This window comes from Brachypodium distachyon, chromosome 1 (genome assembly GCF_000005505.3).
Source record: "Brachypodium distachyon strain Bd21 chromosome 1, Brachypodium_distachyon_v3.0, whole genome shotgun sequence".
In the NCBI taxonomy this organism is placed as follows: Eukaryota; Viridiplantae; Streptophyta; class Magnoliopsida; order Poales; family Poaceae; genus Brachypodium; species Brachypodium distachyon.
Window position 1 is genome coordinate 32,580,171 of NC_016131.3, and position 17,781 is coordinate 32,597,951.

Below are 17,781 nucleotides of genomic sequence, written 5' to 3' on the forward strand. Positions count from 1 at the left end.
GCATGGTGGCCACGGAGCAACTCAGAGCGAAGCTGAGGAGATGGCTACGAAGGCGAGGGAGGCCGCAGGGACGCGGTGGTGGTGCATGCCATCAATGCTCAGTGCCGATGGGTGCACTGCCACCATGCCCTTGCCACGTCCCTCCGACAGGCGGTTCCGAGGCGAGGGTTGCCGCAGAGACGTGATGGTGGTGCATGCCATCAGTGCTCAGTGCCGATGGGTGCGCTGCCATCGCGCCCTTGCTGCACCCCTCCAGCAGGCGTTCCAAGTACAGAACCGATACATTCGGCAAGAGAACGGACAGCTAAGTACATGATCCTAGCCTCCTAGGATTCTGATACTCAACGATTGGCTCGTTGGTGTGGTTCGAGTCTTTCGTGTGGCTGGGGTGTTAGAAGGACACTTTCAGGGGGAGTGCGCTCCCCATGCGGCTTGTGGGTCTGTCCCGTGGGCGCATGCCTTGGAGTAGCTATCCCGCAAGCGGAGTGGCTCGCCGCTGCTACTTGACCCCAGGTTGGCACTGCGGGTCCGTCCCGGGTCCCTGGTTTGGCCAAGTGGGTAGCGCGCGAGTCCCCAGCAACACAAGGCATAACAGACGAAGGCCAGAAGATCCACCCCGCGAGTCAATTCCGGAAACAAGAACCAAGTACCAAGTAGAACCAGAAAACGAAATTCATAAAAGTAGCGAACGGTTACATGAACCAATAAAAACCATAATTGTTCAACGGCGCCAAGCACGACACTTGCAGGAAACAAAAGGAAAGACAAAAACTAGCAGGGGACTAGGACGGCTGGTTGCCGGGGGCTTGCGCTGTGGGCTCCGGCTCCAGCTCCGGCTTCCTCTGCATCCGGTCCACCACTTCGTCGACGAAACGGCTTACCGCCCTGGTGTGGGAGGGCCGTCCTCGCTGTACGACCACGCGTCCAGCAGCGTCTCGAAGGGGAAGTAGGGGTGGTGGTAGTGCACCCGGGGGAGGAACGTCTCGGCGATCTCCTTGGCGCACGACGCTATCTCCCCATCGCGGAACTTGGAGATCCACACGTCCGACGCCCCAAGCTTCCCCACCATGTCGGAGAAGAAGGGGATCAGGGTGCTGACGTCCGTGCCGTCCACCTGCACGGCCTGCAGCTCGTACCTCGGCAACAGCTCATGCACGGCCTGGGCGATCTCGCGTAGCTTCTCGGTCTCCTCCCACCACTGACCCTACAACTTGTCGTGGTTGCTGCGTGCCAGCGCCACCGCGTGCTTGGCCTTGCGGAGGAGTTCCGCGAACCGCGCGATCTCCTTGGCCTTGGCTACATAGTCCTCGCCCATCTTGACGAGCTCACCCCGGGCGGTGGACAATTCCGACTCAAGATGGGCGTTCCTCTCCTTGGCGGAGTTGAGCCTTCTCCTGCCGCGCCGATGCCGCGGCTGCGTCCTCTGCGGCCTTGGCATGCTCCTCCAGCTTCGTGCGCAGCGCCTGGAGCTGGGAGGAGTAGCTGCTGACCAGCTCGCTCTTCTCGTTGAAGCGAACCTGAGCTGTCCCGAGCACCTCTTCGTGCTCCTTGTCGGCCTTCTCCCGCGCCGCGGCCAGTGAGTCCAATGCTTGCTGGTGCTCGGCGCGTTGGGCCTCCAGTCGTCGGTGGAGCTCCGCCTCGGGGACAACCGGCGTTGCGGCCTCGTCCCTGGCCTACCGAGCCAGGCGCGTCTCCTCCCGTAGCCGGGAGAGCTCCTGTCGCTCCCTCTCGATGTCTCGCCGCACCTCGCCGAGCTGGCCCTTCGCGAGCTCGTGGTGCTCCCTCACCTTGTTGAAGGAGGTGACGAACGCCAGCTGCTGCTCCTTGATGGCGTCAAGGAAGTGGTGCCCCTGATCATAGATGCTCGGGTCCCACATGATTGGGTCCCAAGTCGCCCCGGCAAGGATGCCGGGGTCTGGGCTGGAGGTAGCGGCGGACGACGACGAGACCCCTGTCGCGACGGTCTGGCCAGGAGGAGCGTCGTCTCCATGCAGGGGATCCACCTGCTGCTCCCCCGCCACTTCCTCATCCACCCCCGCGTCCGAAGGTTGCGGGTATGGTGGAGGAACCGCGCCCCCGGCAGGAGTCACCCCCTGCTGGGCAGCCGCGGGATCCGTGCCTCCGGCCTGCAAGGCCGGGGGCGCGCTGCCGGTCCCCGCTCCGGTAGCGACGGTGGACGCCGCCACCGCCGTGTCTGGGGCGGCGGGGCTTGGCGCGGAGGCCGCCTCTGGCTTGTCCCCCGCCCCAACGTCCTCGACGTCCGAGGTGAGGTCGATCACCGCCCCGCCTGCCCCCGTTGAGGGCGCAATAGTGCCTGAGACAAAGAACGAAATTAGTGCTCCGGGCTAAGCGGGGGGTACGCGGCGATGAACGCAAGGAGGCCCTGGGCGAGTACCTTGCGGGGCCGCCGTGCTGGCAGGGGGAGCCTTGTCCCCCTCTATCCGCTGTGGGCTCCTCCTCCACCAGGATCGGGTCGGCGGCAGGCGTGGTGGCGGCGCCGCGGGACCCTGTGCCGGTTTGGCTGGCACTGGCCCGGGTGCGCGGCTTCTTGCTCGGCGCGGCGGGCACAATGTCCATCCTCCCCCTCTTGCCAGCTCCCGCCGGGGTGCTGTCCCTGCAAGTCGTCGACAAAGGGGTAAGGAAACTAGAGCTGCAGCTAACCTTGCAGGAAGAAGGGGGGGGGGGAGGCTCCGGCTTACCTCGGGGGTTTGAGCTTGAATGTGTAGCCCCCGAAGATCCCTCGCTTGGGCGGAGCCACGGACCCTCGTGGGGTAGCCGCAGCCCCGGTCACCGTGGAAGCCGCCACGACGGCGGCTGCTGCCGCGGGTGCCCTCGTCCTCCGCAACAGAGGTGCGTCGTCTTCGTCCATCTCCTCCGCCACCGGAAGGGCCGTCTGCGGCCAGCCTCGTTGCCGGAGGACTCGACATCGAGCCAGCTGAGGTCTGATCCCCCCCCCCCCCCCCGCTCTCCTTGGCCACACGCTTCCCGCGGGCTGCGGCGGGCGGAGGTTGCGGGGCTCGAACAGGGGAATCGGACATCAGCCCCCACTCGTTGCAGGGCGGGTAGCTGCTGACGATGTCGTGTAGCCCCGCGACGCCGGCGTGGAGGGAGGGAGCCCCCGGGGGCAGATCCGTGAGTGGGGCATCCTCGCCGGTGATCCCCTTCAGCCACGCCCGGATCGCGTCCGGGGTCACGCCCCCGTTCTGGAGGCGCGTGTTGTCCCCGGAACCCTTGTACATCCACACGATGCGCCGGTTGATGTAGGTATGTGAAATCGACAACGGTACGGATATGGATATGGTGACGGAATTGGTGGTGGCGGAAGATGGTAAGTGGAACCGAAATTGATACGGTTAGGGATATGTGGTGGCGTGGAAGATCGGCGAGCGAGGCGAGGCGGTGTGACGGTGGCGTGACGGCTATGAACAGAACTCGAAACTTTAAAGGTCTAGGCTCTAAAACGAGCACTCGACACGACGATGCAGACTAAAATTCAACAATGCACGTACTGAAAGAAAAGATGCAAAGGCTCGAAATTGTTTGTAGGACAAGATCTAACCCTAATTTTTTTTTGGCTTTTTCATGGACTGTAGGAATAAATCAGATGCAACTAAGCTAGGAAAACAGTAAGATCTCACCGAGAAACCTGAAATCTGATACCACTTGATAGGGGTAAAGGTGCCCGATCTTTCAATGAGAAGATAGCTATCGATTTTTGGGTGGATGTCGACGTTGACGAACCGGCTACAAACGTGCGAGACGTTGAGCCTTAGCGATCGCTACACCAACTTCCGAGGTTATTGACCACGCTGGAGCTAGATCAACCTGATCACGAAGGATCAATCCCTGCATGCAACCGAAGAACAAGCAAGAATTATAGATGCAATCAAGATATTGCGAATAAAGGTGAAGCTTTATTGATGGGATTCTGCAAGCGCGTAGTACAGAAGGTCGATTTGACACTTGTGCCTATGGCGAAGAGTAGCAAATAGCTAAGTCTTAAAGTAAACAAAATCCGAGTCTAAACGAAGACCTAACGGGGGTATACATGGAGGACTAGAGGGGTATGCGGCCAGCCTTGGGAAAGAAGGCCAAAACCCACTGTAGGTTGGTTTCCTTCACTATACGGACTCTAAAAGTTCAGCCCATGTATGTGGACGAAAATTACATGGGCCTAGCCCAAACTTAAAAGGTGACGCAACACCATATAATTATGTGGACGAAAATATGAAGGGAAAAGCTCTATATTTCGCCCACGTCTTCATCTCTCATTATGGTGGCTTCAACGTTTTGAAATCTCCTGTTGCGGCGCCATCTTCAATCCTCACACGCTTGCTGCCTTCATCTCCATGCATGATCATGCTCCCATGCTTGTCCCTCTCATCCATGCTAGGTCCATCATTCCTAAGTGTGACAAACACATCTGATTTAGGCAGCATCATATTCTCATGTATGTGAAGAATCATTCCATGAAACGAAAGTACCTCATAATTAAGTTGGCGTGCGCGAGCTCTTGTGATAGGTCCTTGTAATGTGACTGTAGGTGCTGCGGGTGTATCAACATGTGGGATGTCCTCATCATGCGCGCCACGTCGAGATTAGTGAGCCCCGCTAGTCGGAGGGCCTTGATCCTCTCTACAATGGGGAGAAGCTCCGCGTTGCGGCTGTAGGGGTCCCACCAACCGACGCTGCTTGCGGGCAGCTCGGTGGGCGCGTAGATGAGCTCATCAGGATCCTCCACGCCACTCCTTCTCGGTCTTCTTCTCCGTTCGCACGATGAACTCCGACTTCATCTTGTCGCGGGCACGGAGCACCACCCCCAATGACATCGCCTCCGATTGCTCGACGCTTGGGTAAAAGTAGTGGCGGAACAACGCCACTGACGGCATCACCCCAACGAACCCCTCGCAGAGGAATTGGAAGACAGCGAGAAGGAAGAGGGAGGTAGGGTGGAGCTGCGCGACCCGGAGCTGGTACGCTGCCATGAGTGCGTGGAGGAAGAGGGAGAACGGGGGTACCGGCCCGGCGAAGATGAAGCGGGCGAACACCCGGAAGTCGTTGTCCTGGTGATCAGCGCCGGCGGGGAAGACGAGCGTCTCGCCGTACTCGTTGAACCGGGAGGCAACGGCATGCCGGATCTTGTCAAGCCCCTCGCTGTTGTAACCGGCCTGAAGAAGGCCTGCGTGGCCGTCAACTCCCGCTTCTTCTGGGCCTTCTCCAAGAGAGGCTTCTTGGGAGCCTTCTTGCCTTTGTCGACTGCGGAACTCTTGGAGCCTTTCCCTCTCTTGGGGGCTGTGGGCGCCATGGGGAATGCAGGTGGAGATTGGCAAGAATCAGGGGCGCAAGGAAGAATGGGGATGAGGAAGAAGGGCTCGGGGCTAAGTGTTTGCTCCTTAGCGCAGTGGTGGGGTCTTATAGTACCCCTGCGCAGGGCAGCGATCGCATCCGCACCCTACGGGTGCGCTGGGGATAAGTACGCTTAAAGAGGTGGAATGCGAGGCGTGGCCTTAACCACCCGTGATTAAGGGGAGGTTAAGGCAGAAATCTCGCCCCCACTACTCTGCCTGTAACGGCGGAGTCCTTGGAGTAACGCATAAACGGGCACCTGAAGCGGCTCGGGACCCACGCGTCGGTTAAGGGCATAGCTCTGGGAGCAGGCGTTGCCGGCCCACGCCTGGGGGCTACTATCGTACCAGTGGCACCTGGGGTACCACCGTTGCATGACGCGTGGGTCGCCTCACCCGCTCCCCGGAAGGATAGCGCCCCGGGCAGCACCGCACAAGCTGCCCGGCAAGCCACCAGCCCGGCAGGGCTAGCCAAGCTGCGGGGGTTGCCCTGGAAGGCAACAAGAGAATTGCTGTCTGGGCGCTTCCCGGGAAGGTCACTTGCCGGGGAGGGTGTCTTCGGGCGCGGGCGCTTGCTACAAGGACGGTACCAAACGGATAGAGCATTGACACCATGTGGCCGTCCGGCGGGTTCCCTATGTGCAGGGCTCGTCAGGGCAAGGAGTGAAGCGCAAGCAAGCATTTAATGCTTCGACAGAAAGGGGATTCCCCGTCTAGTCAGCCCACAGTGATTGGCCCGCTGTGAATTCTAGGCAAGTAGCACCCTGGCTGCAGGGCTACTCACCATGCATGCAAGCCAGCGCAGCGAGGGCAAGCTGCTCGAGTATTTGTTCGCCATTTGTCATCCATGCACCAAGGCGCCTGTGGTATCCCCTTGAGTATAAAAGGGGGATCATTGCCAATGGTCAAAAGGGTCAGTTCCTTACTAGTTTTAGCCGAAAATAGCAAGTAGCCCTTAGCAAGAAAGGAGAGAGCACCCAGGGACTCCCCGGGCAACCTGTAAACCCTTGTTCATCAGCTAATAAAAGGAAAGAAGCAGAACGTAAGGTTTTACACCTCAGGGTGGCCCGAACCTGGGTAAAAGCGATCTTGTGTTCCGTCACGCCTGACATTGGCCTCGCCGGCGATCGCCGGAATGATCCCCGACGACCTCTGCCGAACCTAAAGGGGGTGCTGCCCACCCCCAGTGTCTACGCCCCGGGCTACGACACGGACCGAAAATCTAGTGTTCGAGAGGGTGGACCTTAGCAGTCCGTACCATGCGCTGCTTGGCAGACCAGCACTCGCCAAGTTCATGGCTACTACTATAATTGGTTATCTAAAGATGAAGATGCTGGGATCAAATGATACCATAACTATCACTGGCAACTACAAATGCTCAATGGAATGTGCAGCGGCCGGGTCTGCTTTGGCCGAGTCACTGGTCATTGCAGGCGACAAGAAGAAGTTACAAGAAGCTGTTGCGATGGCTCAGGCGGCACAAATTGGCCTGCCGGCTATGACAAATCCCCATGGAAGTTTGGCCTTTCAGGCAGCCAAGGAGACAAAAAAGGTACAGGTTGACAGTGAGTTTCCGGACCGCACCGTCATCATTGGTGCCGGCCTGGGAGAGAAATAAGAAGGCGAGCTCAGCAGCTTCCTCCGTGAGAATCGGGATATTTTCGCATGGTCAACTCAAGACCTACCAGGTGTGCCGAGGGAGTGGGCTGAGCGCTCATTACATGTCAGACCAGACGCAAGACCGGTGAAGCAGCCCTTCGACGCTTCGCCGACAATAGAAGGAAAGTCATATCGGAAGAAGTATCCCGGCTCCTAGCTGCCGGCTTTATCATGGAAGTGTTGCATCCCGACTGGCTGGCAAACCCAGTCATGGTCGAGAAGAAGAAAGACGACCCAACTGCTGCCAAGGTGTGGCGCATGTGTATTGACTACACCAGCCTAAACAAGGCATGTCCCAAAGATTCATTTCCGTTACCTCGGATCGATCAAGTGATCGACTCCACTGCCGGGTGTGAGCTGCTGTCTTTTGTAGATGCGTACTTTGGTTTTCACCAGATTCCAATGAACCCTATGATCAAATAAAGACATCATTTATCACCCCGTTCGGGGCTTATTGCTATCGTACTATGTCGTTCGGTTTGAGAAATGCAGGGGCCACTTATCAAAGGTGCATGGAGAAGTGTTTGCATGATCAACTCGGCAAAAATGTGCAGGTATATGTCGATGATGTCGTCATAAAAACCAAGGAAAGCGCCACGCTCTTGGATGATATCCGGGAAACATTCGCAAATCTGAGGAGATTCCGAATGAAACTGAACCCGGCCAAATGCACATTCGGTGTGCCGGCAGGAAAATTTCTTGGGTTTTGGTATCAAGCCGGGGTATAGAAACGAACCATGTGAAAATTGCCGCTATAGAAAGAATGAAATTGCCGAAGTGCCTTGTGCAGAAATTCACTGGATGCCTAGCTTCGCTAAGTCATTTCATTAGTCGGCTAGGTGAAAAGGCTATGCCCTTATACCAACTGATGAAAAAAACCGACAAATTTGTGTGGACGCCACAGGCAGACCTAGCTTTTCAAGAGTTGAAGAAGATGATTGCTACGACACCAATATTAGCCTCGCCAATGGAAAGGGAGCCTATGTTGTTATACATAGGAGCAACGAACCAAGTCATTAGAGCTGTGATGAAAACGGCAAATCGGTGCAGAGGCTGGTATATTACCTGAGCGAGGTGTTATCGACGTCCAAGCAGAATTATTCCCATTACCAGAAAATGACGTATGGCGTATATATGGCGGCAAAGAAGCTAAAGCATTACTTTGAGGCACATCAGATCCGAGTTATATGTGAGGCACCCGTCTCGAAAATCATGAGTAACAAAGACGCGAGCAGCCGAGTTGCAAAATGGGCTGTCAAGTTGGCGCCCTATGCGCTGCAGTATGACAGACGAGATGCCATAAAATCTCAGGCTTTGGCAGATTTCTTGGTGGATTGGGCCGAGATGGAGTATGAACCACCACCCCCGGAAACTAACTACTGGAAAATGCATTTTGACGGCTCTAAGATGAAAAGTGGGCTTGGTGCTGGCATAGTTCTGACCTCGCCAAAGCGCGACCAACTTAAGTACGTATTGCAAATTCACTTCGCAGCATCCAACAATGTTGCGGAGTATGAGGCACTTGTGCACGGACTGAAAATGGTGAAAGAAATTGGAGTTCGTTGGATTCAATGTTTTGGTGATTCCGATCTGGTCGTCCAGCAAGCCTTTGGCAATTGGGATGCATTGGACGCCAACATGGCGCTATATCGGTTCCATGTTCAGAAGATCAGTGGCCACTTCGAAGGGTGTGAATTTCACCATATACCTCGAGCGGAAAATGAGGCAGCCGACACATTGTCGAAACTCGGCTCAACACGACAGGCTATTCCGGCTGGTGTGGTGTTAGAGCATTTACGCAAACCATCCGTCAAGCCATCACCGGAATCGGAGTCGATATTTATCCCGGCGAGCTCAGAAGCCGATGTCACCCCCATGGACATCGACAGCGGCAACGGTTTCAGTAACCCGGGGACTGAGTGCCTTAATCCGGCAGAAGCAATGGCGATTGAGTCAATGGATATAGATGTGCCGGATCAGCCGATCTTCACTACTCGTCCTGTGCCGGCTTGGGCGCAACCGATAATGTCTTACCTCAAAGATGGGAATCTCCCGGAAGACGAAGTGTCGGCAAGACAAATTCAGAGAAGGGCGAAAACGTACACCATCATCAATGGCAAGCTTTACAAGAGGAGCGTCACTAACGTCCTACAGCGATGCGTCGAGCCGGAAGAAGGGCAAGAAATACTCCAGGATATTCATCAGGGAGAGTGTGGCCATCATGCATCTTCAAAAACGCTAGTGGGCAAAGCTTTCCGGCATGGTTTTTACTGGCCGAGTGCGTTGCAGGAAGCAGAGGACATAGTCAGGAAGTGTAACGGCTGCCAGTGATATGCCAGCAAGATTCATATGCCGGCGTTCGAGCTCAAGACCATTCCAATCACTTGGCCGTTTGCTGTTTGGTGTTTGGATATGGTGGGACCATTCAAGCGGGCGCGAGGAGGCATGACGCATATCCTAGTTATGGTCGACAAGTTCACCAAATGGATTGAGGTGAAGCTGATAAAAAAGTGTGACGGCAAAACCGTGGTGTCATTTCTGAAGGATATCATCTTGAGATATGGGTACCCGCACAGTATCATCACGGATAATGGAACGAACTTCGCAGAGGGACCTTTTGCGCGATTCTGTGCGGAGAAGAAAATCCGGCTAGATGTCGCTTCCGTAGCACACCCTCAATCCAATGGACAAGTTGAAAGAGCAAATGACATGGTTTTGGCCGGCATAAAACCTCTACTAATTGAGCCATTGGAACGTACTCCGGGATGCTGGCTGGACGAACTTCCGGCCATACTATGGAGTCTCAGGACGACTCTCAATCGCTCTATAGGCTACACGTCATTCTTCCTCGTATACGGGGCGGAAGCTGTCCTACCAGCCAACATTGAACATGACTCTCCACACGTAACCATGTATACGGAAACCGAGGTAAAAGAGGCCCGAGAAAATGATGTCGACCTGCTCGAAGAAGCACGGGAATTGGCTCTATCTCGGTCGGCCATCTACCAACAGCACCTAAGGCGTTATCATAGCCGAAAGGTCAGCCCGCTAGTATTTCGGGAATGAGATCTTGCCCTCCGACTTGTGCAGCGCAAAGCTGGCATGCACAAACTATCACCTCCATGGGAAGGACCTTTCATTGTGAGCAAAGCGCTCCACAATGATTCGTACTATCTTATAGATGCAAAAGATCCCAAGCCGAACAGGATGGACTGGTCAGGCGAGGAGACCAAGAGGCCATGGAACGTAGCTTTTCTTCGTCCGTTCTATACTTGAGAGCTGAGTATTTGTATCGTTTTTTCCTTATGTTGTATGTTTTAAGACAGTGAAATTATCCGCCGGGTTCTCAAAAGGAACTCGGGGACTTCCATATCGTTTAAATGTTGTATTGCAATTATCTTTCGTGTGTCAGCGTGGCTTAGCTGCGTAATCTTATGTCGGTCTAGTAATGTGTCGGTGTTGAAAATCCCCTCTATGACTTTGCTGCTGTCCAATACCCGGCTTCATGTGAAGCGACCGCCCCCGTACACAGGTTCGATCTCTGTGCTTTAGTGTTAGTCCCTGGATCGACTCACTAGAACATAGTTTCAAGATATAATATCATAGAACAAAGGTCTCAATATTACAACGTATCATCCAGAATTTAAAAGTACTTACAACTCGCATAACCCCACGGGTTAGCTGGAAATAAAACAACTGTTTAACAACGGAAAGCGAAAGATACAAGGGCACATCAACACCACCGTGAGAGCGTGTTGGAATATAGGCCCGTAACCCAAACAAGCAGAATGTACATCTTACTCGTCGTCGGAGTTTCCTGCATCATTAAACGATGCAACCACTAGGGTCAATACATTGAATGTATTGGCAAGATTCACCAGGAATTATATCAGAACCTACCAAGTATATGCATAATGTGGCAAGGTGGGGTTCAAGGCTATTTGCATAAAAGTTTAGTTGTTTAATCCTATCTTTTAAATCAAATAGAATTTTATTACTATTGGACATGGGGTAGACACACCCATGCTCCTATTAAATTAAGGACATTGAGTAGACACATCAATGCTCCTAAACCCAACTTCAAACCACTCATTTTTTTAAGAAATTAGAATGAGTGAGACTTTCCTTACAGCTCCACATCTAGTTGCATAAAACAACTAGTGCATAGTAAAAATATTTAGTAGAATGATCAAAGTGAACTTGCCTTGTCCAGAGTTGTAGTGGTTATCACACTCTTTGTGACAACAGGGATTACACTCCACACAATCTAAAATAAAAGAAAGCATACACACAATAAACACACCATTCAATACAAAATCATGCTATGATGCATATGCCATGATGATGCACACTTGGTTACTTCTAATGTAACAAGTTTTGTTTCTGTTTTGAAAAGTTTTTCAAATGATTTGGACAGATTATACAACATCAAAGAGGTAATTAATATGCATGAAACAAGAATAGGCTTTAAATTAAAGGATTATGTGGTTTTTGCAACATAGAGCAAGATTAAATTTGTGTGGCCACCTCATTTACAAAATAATTTTCTCTTCTGGTCCTAACGGTCGAGAACATGCTTAAATAATTTTACAGCAAGCTAACATGCTCAAAACAATCTTGAAATAATTCATTTGAAATTTAAACCATATTCAATCATTCTGTAATTTGCTTCTGTCAAAGTTGTTCAAAATTGAAATTGGACTATGCCAAAAGTTATGAGGGTCTGAAAAACTGGGGGCTTTTCTGCAAAAACACAATTTTAATTCGGCCGAGAAAAATTAAATTAAACAAGCTTCACCACGTGGCGTTCCGGGATTGGTGGGAACTAGGGTTTTCCCTGGGTAGCGCGAGCTCGCCGGAATCCGGGGAGAAACGCGGCGGCGGCGAGGGTTGGTGGCGGCGCGGCGCGGACGGCGCGGGCGGTGCGGACGGCGGTGTGGGCGAACGGCGGCGCGGGCGAACAAACTCAAATCTAACTGCGTCACTGTGTGCGCATTGAAGAGAGAAGAGAGGGGTGGGGATCGGCGGCGTGAGGAGCTCACCGGAGCGGTGGTGACGGCAGAAAAACGGTGGCGACAGGAGCGAAACTTTGGCGAGCAATTAGTTGCAAACCGAGGCGCAATCGAGCGAAAGGTTTGGGGGAAGTGGAGGAGAAAAGCGAGGGCTTCAAACTGACGCGCTTGGATTTGGAGGAGACGGGCCGTGCGCGGAGATAACGGAGGTGGGGTGCGGGGCGGACTCGGGACATGCTCCGCATGGACTCCGGAGGAGGTTGGAGGTAGGGGACGATGGCGGGGCCTGCCGGTCAGTGGGAGCGTCCGAGCGGCTCGGGCTGGGCCGGTCCGGTTCGGCCGGTTTTCTCTCTTTTTTTCTATTTTCTGATTTGAACACGTTTTTTGATTTAGAACTCCAACTCACTCCAAATAAAATGCGACAAAATTTGTAAAATCATATCTTCATATGATCTAACTTTTGGGACAAGAATTTCCTCAAAATAAAATATTTAAAAATACATTTGCCTATAAAATAGCTTTTAGGGCCTTTTAGGCTATCAAAATAAATTATTTTCAAAATAATTTCAAAAGCAGAAATATGGGTTAGCTTTATATAAGCATTAAATCCCTTTTTAAACCAATACCCTCATGGGTTAAAACACAAATGCTTGAAAGCAAGATCAAGCCCAAAATCAAATAAAAGCACTTTTGAACAGGGATTCTTAGGGTAAATTTTAGAGTTTTCAAATGTGATTAAATGCAAGGGTGACATGATGCTCATGATATGCAATGCATATGAAGGGTTTTGAAAATTGGGATGTTACATCATGGCAAGCTAGAGACGGGTATAAAATAACTGAACACATGAAAAGCGACTACGGAAACAAGCAATAAAGCGATCCGAGATGCACGTTCTTTTAACTCGGCGTTTCTTTCTTAACTCGGTTATTGCCAAGCGAATTCATCGAGTTACTTTTTTCGAAAAGGTGTTTTTATCACTTTGCGATTCATACGTCGAACGCCGACAAGGCAGGCAAAAGAACCGAAATCATAAAATTTCACTAAGAGAAAAAATGAACTCGAGGACACGGTCGGGAATTCGATAAACAAAAGACTTAATTAAATGAAAAACATGGTGCCTTGCAAACAAAGTATGGTATTCCGGTTACATTTGCACCCGGCATTCCGGGGATCTAATAATTCTAAAGTTTTTTTCCTAAGAAGAGACAGAAGGGTTGTTGGTGCCGGAACTCGGAGCATCCGTCGCGGTGGAGGCCGACTCAACGACGATCTCCTCATCCACTGCCTCTTCCTCGCCTCCGTCGGTCATCTCGGCCTCGGCTTCGGATGTCGGGCCCTCCACAAACGTATGCACGTCGACATACTGAATGAAGGAGTAGGTCCGCTCCTTGCGCTTGGCGACCAACTCGAGGTCCGTCAGGTAGGGGGAACCGGCACGCATTGACTGCAGCACGTCAAGGTTGATGCCGTCGTACCAAGACAGTACGAACGACAAGGCCTCGTCGGCGCCGACGCGTGCGGCCGATTCCCGCCACTCGTTGAGTCGATCCCCCACCTCCAGCAGGCGCGCTGCCAATTCGAGGACGCCGGTCGTAGCCTCCTCTCTCGGCCACAGAGCCCGGAAGGCACGGATGCCGGCGTTCAACATGTTCACCCTGAACGATTTTAGAGCAATGCAAACCAGATAATCCTCTAAGTCGTATTCGAAGGGGGTTGTCCCGGTCGGATCCCTCCTCCTGTGCGCCTTGATCACGGCAGCTTGGGCGGTCTCGACCGACTGTGGGAAGAATTCCGACAAAAGGGCAAAAGACAGTAATGAGTCTCGGCATTTTATTACTATTACCCGGACAAGTGATCAGATGAGGAAATTTGTGTCAGGACAACTTACTAGTCAGCATGGTCTCGATCTTGATGAGGTCATCCGGACAACCTGAAACCGTCGGGTCTTCTCGGCGTCTTCTTTCTCGGCGGCAACGGCGCGGGTCTCCGTCTCCGCGACCAGACCCTTACACTTCTTCACCTCGTTCTCTAGGCGGATCCTCTCATCAGCCTGGGTAGAGAGGGCCGAGGTGAGTTCACCCACCTCGGTCTTATGTGCCTCCGCTTACGTCCTCCCGGTGCTGTTCTGCCAGCCAGGTCTTCTCATCTGTTTGGCAGACATACATTACAGACGCTGGAATTTAAATTGGACGAAACCCGAAACAGGGAGGAAGTGATACCTTGGACTTTGGCGACACGCTTCAGAAGCTCCGCCACTTGGGCGTTGTCCCCAAACAAGAGCGCGTATTAGCTTTTGCAGCACATTTATACTTGAACAGAGATTTTATCACAGTAAAATATACTTACTTCGGCTGTCGTGGTCAGCTTTCAAAGTCTCGTGCTCCGCCTCCAGCTTCTTGTACTTTGCTAGCAAAGTCTTGAAGGTAGCGGTACGTTTGTTCATGCAGGACTGCAAAGCAATAATTCGCAGGTGAGTTTGGCACATTAAAGAAGTCGGCAATCACAAGCTTCAGGCCGACTATTCTAAACCCGACCTGAATCTCGGGGAATAAGTGTTTGAAGTTTCTAAGCTTCAGACCGACTATTCTAAACCCAGCCTGAATCTCGGGGAATAAGTGTTTGAAGTTTCTAAGCTTCAGGCCGACTATTCTAAACCCGGCCTGAATCTCGGGGAATAAGTGTTTGAAGTTTCTAAGCTTCAGGCCGACTATTCTAAACCCGGATTGAATCTCGGGAATAAGTGTTTGAAGTTTCTAAAGCTTCAGGCCAACTATTCTAAACCCGGCCTGAATCTCGGGGAATAAGTGTTTGATGTTTCTAAGTGTTGCAGGGTGTTTGAAATTTTAAGGGGACAAGCTTTAGGCCGACTAATTCTTACTCGCCCTAAACTTCGGGCACTAGGAGTATGGATACTATACTGGAGTTAGAAGTAAAATCTTTTAAGGAATTCTTCGTACCTCGGCGGAACGGCTGGCCTCAAACAAGGCCACCCTTGCTTGGTACATCCGAGTAGCCACTAACTCGGGAGTCACTGCAGGTGGAGGTCCCACCAGTGGGCTTTGCTGAGCCGACTGAAGGGTACCGGAGGTCACCTCGTAATTATCGGTGCTGTTCCAGTCTATTACGAACTGGCACAGCGACCCCCAGCTGTGCCCGCGCGTCGTTCAGAGGGGAACTCCTTGGTGCCTCCCGGAAGGCTGCGGGCTAGACGAACCCGGAGGCACTGATCCCGCCGGGGTTGCAGAGCTCTTGGCCTTCTTGGCTTTTGCCGTAGCAAGCTGAGTGGCTTGCGGCTGCGGTTGCGGCCCTTGGAGTTCTTGGGGCCCTGGTTCCGGCTGCTGCCCAGTCTCTGTGGCCTGCGGCTCTGTCAGCTTCTCGGTTGCCGAGTTCCTGGCTGAGGCGGCAGTCCCGGCAGCCGAGGTCCCTGCTGAGGCGGCGATCGGCGCGTCGACGCTCGGGCCGAAATCCTGGACGGAAGATGTCGGATCAGCGGCGGTCTCAGTCTCACCCGTGGCTTGGGTCGTAGCCTCGGCGCGGGGAGACGGAGCCGCCGGAATCTCAGACGCAATACACGTCCGAGATTGCATGGCCGTCAAAGCCGCCCTGCAGAAATAAAAGTTAGTCGCCGGCATGATCATAAAGAAGAAAACCGATATTAGCGATTGAGGTAACTTTGGCCTTACCCAACAATCAGGGGCTTCGGCTTGGGTCCACGTGCCGCAGTTTTCTTCCGCTTCACGTTCTGCGAAAGATCTTTCTCGGCGGGGCGCTTTATAACTGCGCGTTTCTCCCGAACCGCCACCGCAGCAGCAGTCGGTTCCGAGGCCTCAGCGGCAGGCTCGCCCGAGTCGACTATTTCAGGAATAAAGCAGGAATAAGCATTTTGGTTATGAGTATTATAAGGATTACGAGAAGATGTCAGAGATCCTTACATTCGGTACAGCGAGGGCCGGCATGGGCGATCGGCATGAAGTCCTCTGAGTCCGGGCCCTCGGCGTCAACAGACCTGCGAGGGGCCGCGAAACGTTTGTCCGGGGAACTCCTGTCCTCGCTACGCTGAAGAGAAAACCTCTGCATAAAGAATTGAAGTTGAGCCGAGATAAGCCCATGTCAGCTAAATGCCGGCATAAACATGTGTCGCATATGAACAGGAGAAAAATGAGAACAAGAATTTACCGGAGGAGCGCGGCAATCCTGACTGAATGCCGCCATGCCCCATGTCCATTGCTCCGACATGTTTGTCTTGGCGATCACTTTGACCCGGCGCCGGACTTCAGCATGAGTGAGCTTGAAGGTCGACACTCGGTCCGGGTCGAATTGGTCGCCGTAAAAACACATCTTGTGTACTCGGCGCTGGAGCGGACAGAGATGCCGATACATGAAGGTGGCCAACAAGTCGTCAGCCGTCATCCCGTTATCCTTGAGTTCAAGGATGCCGGCGTGGATCTCGTTGACCTCCGGGAGGGTCTCCTTCGGGTCATAGGTCCAGTTCCTTTTCTCCTCCGTGGGGCTGACTTCGAATCCCCGCAGGTTGATTCTGTCGGTATCGGAGGAGTTTTTGACATAGAAAAAGGTCTTGAGCCATTTCTTACAAGACTCAAGACCCTGAATCCGGGGGAAGGCAGAACCCCGGCGAGGAACGACGGTGGCGGCGCCGATTGGGTCATCGGCTTCGCGGCGCCGGGATTCTCCTTGTCGGGAAGAACCTGTGGCCGGAACATGAAGTACTGGGACCACAGGTCGATGGAAGGACAGAGGCCGAGATAGCCTTCGCAGCAAGTGATGAATGTCGAGAGAGTGAGGATGGCATTCGCCGGAAGGTGGTGCGGCTGGAGGCCAAAGAAATCTAGGAAATTCCTAACAAAATCGCTAGCTGGAAGGGCGAAACCGCGTTCAAAATGCGCAAGGAAAACGACATGCTCACCGAGCTCCAGAGTTGGCATGATCTCGTCGCCGGGAACCCGGCATTCGACGCCCTCTGGAATCCGCCGGGAGCGGCGGAGCCACTCGATGTCAGCCGGAGTAACGTCAGAGCCCTCCCAACTGGCTCGCTCTGAGCCGGTCCTCTCCTCAGCCTGCTGAGCAGCAGGGTCGACGGTGGGGTTGCGGGAAGAAGATGCCATGGATGGAGAGTAGATCTAGGGTTTGGAGTTTTTGGTGAAGGTGATGCTCGCGTGAGGGTCGGGCAAGCAAGCAAGTGCAGCGAAGACCTAGGCAAGCGCGAGCGAAGCAGCGGTGGTGAGCTCGGTGGCGAGAGCAAGAAACCGCCGCGACGAGGAAGCTCGGAGCTAGCGGTGGCGGCGGAGTGAGCGAGGAGCAAGAGAGCAGAGGAGGAAGAAGAGTGCGAGGAGTGCGAAGGATTTTTTACCCTCGCACTCCCCTGTTATTTATACCCGTGGCGCAGTAATGGGGTGCGGATCCTCCGCACCCACGATCCCCGTGCCCACCACGTCAATGGCTAACAGGAAGATTGCGCATGATTTGGGGCAGTTATTCCCATCAAAGCACACGCTTGGTTACTGCGCGGTGTGCCGCCGAGAATCCCGCAAGATCCGAGGATAAGTGCCTGTGGGGGAACCGAAATTCCCCCCTTAATGGCTCTGTCGGCTTTACTGCCCGATGGGACGGCGCGCTCGCCTCAGAAAGAGCAATGGCAGTAACTCACGCCTTATCCTCCCGTTAGTTTAAAGAAGTGTGGAGTCCAAGTCACAGGTGGCATCTATATCAGCAGAAGTAAGTTTTCAACTGTCGGTCATGGAGAA